Here is a 9102-nt window from a genome sequence, read left to right as displayed (position 1 = left end):
AATAAAAGACTCGTTTCTTCTCAGTAAATTAGAAAAGAATGTGTGTGTGTGTGTGTGTGTGTGTGTGTGTGTGTGTGTGTGTATGTACTAAATTTCAATAAATATTTCTTTGAATAGTATTAACTAAATATTTATTCAATGTAAACATATATTTATTTAGTATAAAAACTGTTAATATAATTTAACTATTATTTTTGTATTTTGTAAATATTTATTTAATGTAAATAAATATTTAATACTATTAAAATAAATATGTATTAAATAAATATGTATTAAGATTTAGTAATTTCTTTTCTTAGAGTGTATTCGTCTTTTCCTGTTTACATCATTGTGCTCACCAACACGAATATAATCCGTGCAATCGTACGCAAGGCTGGTCTTTTATAGAGGTAGGATAGTATGGCAAGGGATTCTTCGTTTTCGTGTCCTTCTAGTCGTGTCCTTAGGAAAAAGAACGCTTTTATCTCTAACTGACAGAGGCGAGTCTTCGAGATTTCTCGGTAAGGAATGAGCGTGATGGAGAGTGGGGAGGGTGGATGGCGAAAAAAAATTGCAAACGCAGTCAAGGTAAAAGAAAAGTCGACGAATCCGGATTTATCGTTCTCATTATCGTCTCGACTTCGATTGTTCCGAATTGGTGACTACAAGTATAACCACGTATATTCAATTGCGACTTCTTCGGTGTATGATTCTTCGAGAAGATGGAAGTATATATATATATATATATATACACATAAATGTGTATGTGCGCGCGCGCGCGCGCGCGCGCGTGTGTGTGTGTGTGTGTGTGTGTGTGTGTGTGTGTGTAATACTCTCTTTTATATCCTAAATAGAATATCCTAAAATACATGAATATTGACAATGGATTTTCCTTTTTCAACAATTCACTCGACAATTTTTCCAGATGTAAAGCCAGATATTAATCATATAATCATTTAATTGATACATTTATTTTCCAATTGAAAAGCTTAGTAATCAATGAAATTTTTGTCGAGAAGAAACCATATGCAAATTGAAAAAGAAACTAAATAGCATAATCACTTTTATTCCTGGAAAATTTATATAAATATATAATTTATTAATACTATGTCAATTTTAAAAGCTGAAACGTATATATTTATGCTGAATAAATTTTATGAAACTATATTCCTCAATTTATATCCTTTAATTTAAAAAATTCTTTTTTCGAAAGATTAATTTATGGTATATAGCATCACGTATATAATAGTGATAATATGTTGAGATCATTTTAAGTAATATTTTAAAATGTCAATACAACTTTCTAAGTGGATTATGACATCTTAAAATTATACTTGAGATAGTTTTAAAAATAAGAACGGACTATGAATATCGCTTATTATTTTGTTAAAAATCATCGCGTGCGCGTTGTACCGCAATTAAAAAAACAAATTGTTTAACTTGAAACTTTGCTCTATCAAGTGTTATAATTGCCAAATTTTTTTTACATATGTATAAATATGATACAAATGAAGCAGCATTCTGAATCTTTGTTTCGAACCAATATATATAAAGCAAAGTACATGTATATCAATCTGCAGATCTGTAATCAGGCTAGCAAAAGAACAAGGGCAGGAAGGAAAGAGTCACGGTATGTCGGTCGATCTTTGATTATGTCCAACAAAGTCCATGATATTAGAGACAATTACGGTCTCTACTGAAGTAATCTATATTTTCCTCTTGTCTCTTCATCTCCGTCCGATTCAATTCTTTGTTACTTACGAAAGTATTGCGAAAATTTTTTTTAACTACACTTGATCAGATATTCCATCAGGTATCTATATTTCATTATTTGTGACTAAAAAGAATTTTTTAAATTTTATAATAGTATCTATATGATTATGTGTTTCTTACAATTTGTTCTTTTATTTTCCGTCTTACAAACAATTTATAAATAATATAGAAAATTATTATTGTCTTCTAATATGCAATTTTTCTATTATCTGTCTTAATTAATTATATATTTATAAAAAGAATGTTTAAAAATTAAGAATTAAAAGTATATAAAAAATACATATATAATATCTTAAAGGTAAAATGATGTACAATAAAATAAAAAATGTGACATGCTTTACTAAAAAGAGTCTGTCTATCAATTTTTTAACAACTATTTATGTATTAGAAGTTAGAAATTCAAAAAATTAGATAACAAAATAAATAAAATGAATAAAGTGCTGAAAATAAAGAAAAATAAAATTGAATATGCAAAAGTTCTTTTTACATTTTTTATTTACAAGTAAGATTTATTTCGATTGTTCGGATAAGAATTTTAGGTATATCTTTTTGTGGCTCATATAACATTTATGTGCCAAAGCGCTGAGTGATGCATTGAAGAAATCAGATTGAAGTATATCGATGAGTCGGTACCGCAACTTTCATTCCATTTTTAACCGCCTTCTCGCGCCTGCATTCGTATATTCGTGCTAATCCTATCTTTGCTCCGACACAGACACGTGGCGCGATCGCAGAAAACGAGGAGAGTACTATATATCGCGTCGATATATCGCGATTTACGGCCCGCCGGACTTTCGGCAGGTGCATCGATTTCTGAGTTAACGGCGCGCTTACGTGCGATACGACGTTCCGCATCGTCGATGCAATGCACGCGGGGGTTGCGAAATTGCTGGGCTCAGGGTTACGGAGGTAGAGAGGATTGACAGTAGGATATCTGTCAGAGTACAACACGTGATACAGTTTCGCTAAAAAAAGACTAATGACCAGGATCATAGGAAAATATTGTTTTACGTTAATATCGATTTTCGACATGCCACATCCCTCTCGCTCCGTTAAAAATATATAGAATGCATGAGGAAAGAGCTTTACTCTATTTTATTCTGATAAAAGCATGTTAGGGCTAATAGAAATATGTCGGAATATAATTCGCTAAAAAGTTGCCGTTTAAAAATCTAGCTATTGGAAAATGGGGAAATAACTACGTCATACAATAATTGCAAAAATTATTTTTTTTTAAATAAGTATGTTCTGAAATATTTTATGTGACGGAATTCTCAATTTTCTTGCAAAACGACAAACTTTCGCTTCAACGTTTCTCGACTAATCTAATAAATTTGTCATTACTTTCGAATTAATAATAATGTCTCCACTAACTTTTGATTCCGCGATCGTGCGACGTATATATGTATATTTGCGAAGTGACTACATATATACGTGCATGTTTCTCGACGCGAGAAAACTTCCCTCTGCACGTCGCTATCGCAGTTATACTCTACCGCGTGCGTGAATAAATAAGGAGCGTCCCGGACGCAGTCGCATGTCCGGTACACGCACGGACGCACACTGACGCGGAAGCCCGTAACTCGGAAGCGAGGCTCTCCACTGAAACCAAGCGCAGCCTCATTAATAATGAAGACAATTCTATTAGAATGCGAGGAGGACGGTGCCGCAGCGAAGAGAAGGGTGGTTCGAACGACGACGCACGCCACCTTTTGCATCGTCGTCGTCGTCGTCGTCATCGTGTTTGCATGTACGTGCCCGTCGTGTGCGTACGTGCGTGTGTGAGTGCGTAAACGTAGAGAAGGGGTGAATAACTCATGCCAGGTGAATCAATCGCCCGACACGCTCGGGCTGTACACATAGTAAAACGCACATAGTAAACCGCGGAATCATCTGTCTGTCGAAATAATCACAGCTAATAATTAAATGTACTTTCAGAAAAGTAATTATCGCTTTATTTAATTATCCTGATTATGTCGATTATCAGTTATTCTTGTGATTGGATATCATATCGTTTAAGTGCCTAAGCGAATTTTATGGAATTATTATTTTGCTATGCTCTCCAGTTGAAATTTCTTCTATCGGGGGGCAAGACCTGTGATGATTACTAATAAAATTCATTAAAACGGTCGATACCACTGGTGTATTTAAGCGGAGTGCAGTATGATTCTAACAATGGCACGATAATTCAATAATGATTATTTAACCACGACAGAGCAGCACGGTGGCGTTTATTCAATTTCAGACAAACGAGCAGTAGAGGCGACGATCAACGTGAAAAGATATACTTAGCTTTTGGCCCCGATTGTCAGCAAGAATCTCGTGAAATCGAAGAAACGACTTTCCTACTGATTTTTAATTAGTAACTGAATGTCTAACGGACCATTTAATGGAGATAGCTCACCGATCCGCGGTCACTCAGACTGATGGAAATAATTAAACATTTGCGATAATACGGGACTCGCGTACAATAATGATCGCCAGTCTCACATATTTTCATCGTTAAAATACATCGACAGTAATATGAATTAGCATTACTAAAAAGCAGAGTGATCCATAATCGTATAAAGAAGAAGCTATCGCATAAATACAACAATCAAAATGAGGGAAGTAGACACTAAGGATAAGAACCGCTGGGAAGGGTAATTGTATTGGCGAACGCTCGTTTGCTTTTAACTGTCATTAAATCGCTATTCGAACGAAGCGCGCGGCTCACCATATAAGCGGGGAAAGTTTAGAATGCTGTGTCCGATCGTGCACTCTCGGCCATTTCGTTGGACAGGCGTCGAAAGTCCGAATTAAAAGCGATGCGTGATCGTTCGAACATGTAAGCTAGGTAGGTGTTAGATTGAATAACATCGAGAGTAGATGGGCGTACATTCTCGCTGGACAGGTAGTTCATGGAGCCGTGCGTACGATACGCGCACGGTAAGGAACACACCTACTATTTATAAGGCTGGGGTTACGCGGGGTTAGATATCGCGCAATGGGAGACCGCAGGGATGTACAGAGGGGTAATTGTGTAATGCCGCCAATTTAAGAAACTTCTTTTCGTACCGCGATGTGAACGCGAGCGCACGTACTCGCACGGGATCAGTACGTGTGTCTGCGCCCTCATGTGGATACTCTTTCAGGGTTAGGAACTATCATCCTTCCTCGCGTGAGGCAACGCGAGCATTCGTACGCGCCGCGTTCATAAGATAATTGCGTAATCTACTCATGCGCCATAATCCAACCCCCCGCGAACACCATCCCAGATTCACCCGTTCCTTCCCCTCCCCTCTCCCCCCTCTCCTCTCCTCTCCTCTCCTTCCCTCCCCACCCCTTCCCTCTCCCCCTCCCCCTCCCCCCTCTCTCTCTTTCTCCTCCGTTTCCATCCTAGCGTCTCGATACAACCGCGTGTACGCCATCGGCCACGGTACACGGTTTACACGCGTGTTCATCAGCCAGCGAGCCAGACAGCTAGCCAGCCAGCCAGCCGACTCGCGTAGCTACGCATTATGCACGCAGCCTCACGCTTCGCGAAGTGGGAAGCGGATTTACCGCCTTACTCCATCGCGAGCAATTATAGACTTCAAGTTCGACGCACGCCGCGATGATCGGCGTGAGAACCGGGAGGCAAGATTTATCCAACAGTTTGATCATACGATCTTTCGAAGTTTATGTAGGATTCAAATAGATCTCGATATTTACGATTTATACTCGCCGTTTATCTTCTCGATAAACGATTCTGGAAACATTAAAGCGCGTGCGAACGAAGCGTCAGATTGATGCAAACGAAGATACCACCGAGCGAACTGACAGGTCTATCCTTATAGGGTTTACAATGAAGGCACGACAATCGAGATTGGCTCGATCGCGAGACATCTAGATCGGTCAATACACCTCAAGGACGACGGACAAAGAATAGCGCGCTGTTCACGGCGGGCGACGAGAGGAGCCCATGACGGAATCGATTGGTCGCGCTTCTCGCGATCGGTCGATCCGCTCAGGTGCGTTCGTAGCCCTTTCGACACGTGTATCCCTCGTGCGTTTCTCATGCCACGGGATTCTGCCTGCCTGCCTGTTGGCGGAGCGCAAGAAACGCAAAAAGGACGAGACCGACGCGTCGGCCTGATAAATCGTCTCTCACGCATCCGCTTCCCGCGAGAGGAGATGAGGTCATATCGATGGTGCGAAGGTTGAAGCGCTATGAGAAAGAAGAGTATGCGTTGAAGAATACAGAATCCTATCCTTAAATGTGTTGGTTGCATCATGTCGTGGTACAAAGAGAGGCTTGCGTGCGATATCGTGATTGAATTTTGACGTTGGAAGATGAAACGAGTATTGAAAGTGTAAAACACGAGGCGAAAGGTGCATTTATTAAGTTTTTACGATCGTACTTGCGGTACCGCCCTAAGGATTCGAAACACGTGAGAGATTAAAAACTGCGGAAATGTTTATGATGATGATGATGATGATGATGATTAAAAGCAAGCAAGACTATCTTGCAACAATATCATCTTGATGAGGATAAACATGTAGGATAGAAGATACATATATTTTCACGTAACTGCTTGAAAAGTCTTGGAGCATTTGGATCAAAAAGAATCAGAGCACACCAATGGCGAAAATCGGAGCCAACTGCGCGTATCACGCGAGATAAAGGACTGCCGTAAATCAATGAAACTCGAGAATTCACTCGAGAAATTCTGTAAATGATACTCGCGCACGTAGGACAAAATAGATATGAGCGACGTGGATACATGTTTCGTAGATATTGGATATTTAGCGAAAAGATTATATCTGGTTATCTCACATAATATTGCGAAGTGCAGTACTAAATACCTAAGAAATAGCTTTCGAAGTTTCTCTCATATTTTGAAGACTCTCAACCATTCGGTCAGCGAATGAAGCACGGAAGAATGAAGGATACGCGGAGGCACGAAAATAGCTGGGCACGTCGTAACCCGACGAAGAAATCAATAGCGATCGATCGTGTGCCGATCGGAATTGCAGATGAGTGGTATTTACGGCGCGCGACTCGCGCAAAAATCCTCACGTATTTCGCGAGAGGAAAGTGCACGCGCGACGGGAGATGTCGATGAGAAAGGGTCTGATCGTCCAGGGTTCCTTCATCCAAAGAAGAAAAGACAAGAAGAAGAAAAAGAACGAAGAAAAGGAGAAGAAGAAAGAAGAAGAAAGAAGAGAGAGAGAGAGAGAGAGAGAGAGAGAGAGAGAGAGAGAAGACGGAAAAGTGAAGGATAAACGAGGAAGGGCGTGAAGAAATACTCCAATAACGAGACATTAATTATGACTAACATCAATTATGAGTTATTAATTACAACATAGATCCAATTACAAGGTTTTAATTACGCGCTAATTAATGCGTCTGATATAGCTGCGAAAATTTAACCGCTTGCGGCGAACCAAACTCGCGGAAAATTTGATCGGGCACTTCTGTCCGATCTGCTGGCCCACAGAAAGTTAACGAGGGAGTTACGAGGGAGAATGAAATACGAGAGTAATTAGTCGCGCTCGTCACTGACCGCAGAAGCGCTCCCGATGTTCTTACGTTACGTCGTGCAAGTTTAATATTAAGCAGACTGTCCCGCGAGGAGGTAGCACAATGTGCGAGCATATTGGACGAAAAACAAGGGAGACGAAACGACAATGGCGACGGCGAGAGTTGAAGGTGTGTGTAACAAGGAATTTCTGAAATTCCAGTGTCCCTAAGGACCGTCGACGACCAAAATGAATTTTCTAATTAAGATTCAGTCGCGTTGTACCCGATGGTTTGTGCCACCCTCCGCTCACGTGGGCTCCTTTATGAGATAATACTCCCTCGGCCGTTTTCTAATGAGAGTAAATTATGCCGATGCTGTTCCGTCACGTGTTAATACATGTGAATGCTCACTATCGAATTTGATGGCTCACGAACTGTTCGATCACGAATGCGTTTCCGATATGAATCTATAATTCAGCATCTAAGATTAAATATATATTTATAAGAGGAATATTTTTTACAAAGTAAATCTTTGTCACATTTAAATATATTGATACTTATCAAAGTTTGTTAACAGCCTTTTTTATTAAAATATTTTTTTGAATTAATTATTGAATTTAATATCTTTTTATTCCATAAATTTTATTGCAAGTTTTATTGCTATGACATAATTTTATACTTTGTAGCTTCCGGTGACACATAAAATGAATTTTAGTAAAAGTGTCCGCGGCGAAAATCGATGGAATATTTTTCGTGTCGCGATATCCTCATATCGGCAATTAGCGCAAAAGAATGAAATAAAACAGATTACAGTATCGTACGTTTCTTTATTTAAATTAGCACGATGGTATTTCGTTGGCAAGAACTGAAGTTATTTATTGTATAATCGTGCCCTGTAATTAGAACGATTTATTTGATCAATTAATCACATTCCTAGACGCGAGTTTATAGCGTTTTGCATTTAGGAGATTAATGTACAAGCACTGGATTTTTTTCTAATCATTCTTGTACGTATAAATAACATTTAATTGCCAGACACAGGTGCGAGTGCGAGGTTAAAATGAACTGACAGGAGACATATGTATACACGTTGCTTACTACTACATTTCCGGAAAAGAGGAACGGCGGCGACATTGCAAAGATTGAAGAAATGAATGTATTTTGTTCGCACTGACGACAAACTATGGCGACTCGTCGTTTGTCTTCTTTACCGTTACTTCGACTACAATTTCTTTAATTATACTTGAAGAAATACTTCTTTGTTTGTACCAAGCAAATACTTGTAAAATCACTACGAGGGCGATCATCATTGCTTTGTTACCTTACAAGGTGAAACGATTGTATTTCATTCCCGCATTTCCAAGGAGCGTTATTAAAAACGACACTCGTCACGAATGTATTCCACGTTATATATGTATAATCTGTGATCTTCTTTACTCTGTATTTCGAGTTAAATTATTGTCAATCGAGGAATTTGTATTGTAGATAAGAGAAAGATTTTCGCATGTCGAATAAAAAATCTAACTGTGCATCGTCGAGTGTATTGATCAAACGAAAGCTGTAGCACGAATGAGTCAATCTGAATGAATCAAGCTGGCAGAGGTAAACGATGCAATGTTTTATCGCGTCCTTTTTCCGAATGGGTCCAGCTTAATCTCTATTCCGAATGCACATAATCTCGAACGAACGTTACACGGTCCTTTGCTTTTAGAACCGCAACATTGGAACGCGATCGGTGTCGGCCGCGTTTGTTTCCGCGGACGCGAACTGTCGTTTTGTACGAATTACGGTCGGTTAAATATTTACTCGATAAAGAGATGTGTATGTGAGTGAGTGAGTGAGTGAGTGAGTGAGAGAGAGAGAGA

Source organism: Atta cephalotes (genome assembly GCF_000143395.1).
Source record: "Atta cephalotes unplaced genomic scaffold scaffold00034, whole genome shotgun sequence".
NCBI classification, from domain to species: Eukaryota; Metazoa; Arthropoda; class Insecta; order Hymenoptera; family Formicidae; genus Atta; species Atta cephalotes.
The sequence above is the reverse complement of the archived record's forward strand: the minus strand, read 5'-3'. Positions refer to the sequence as shown.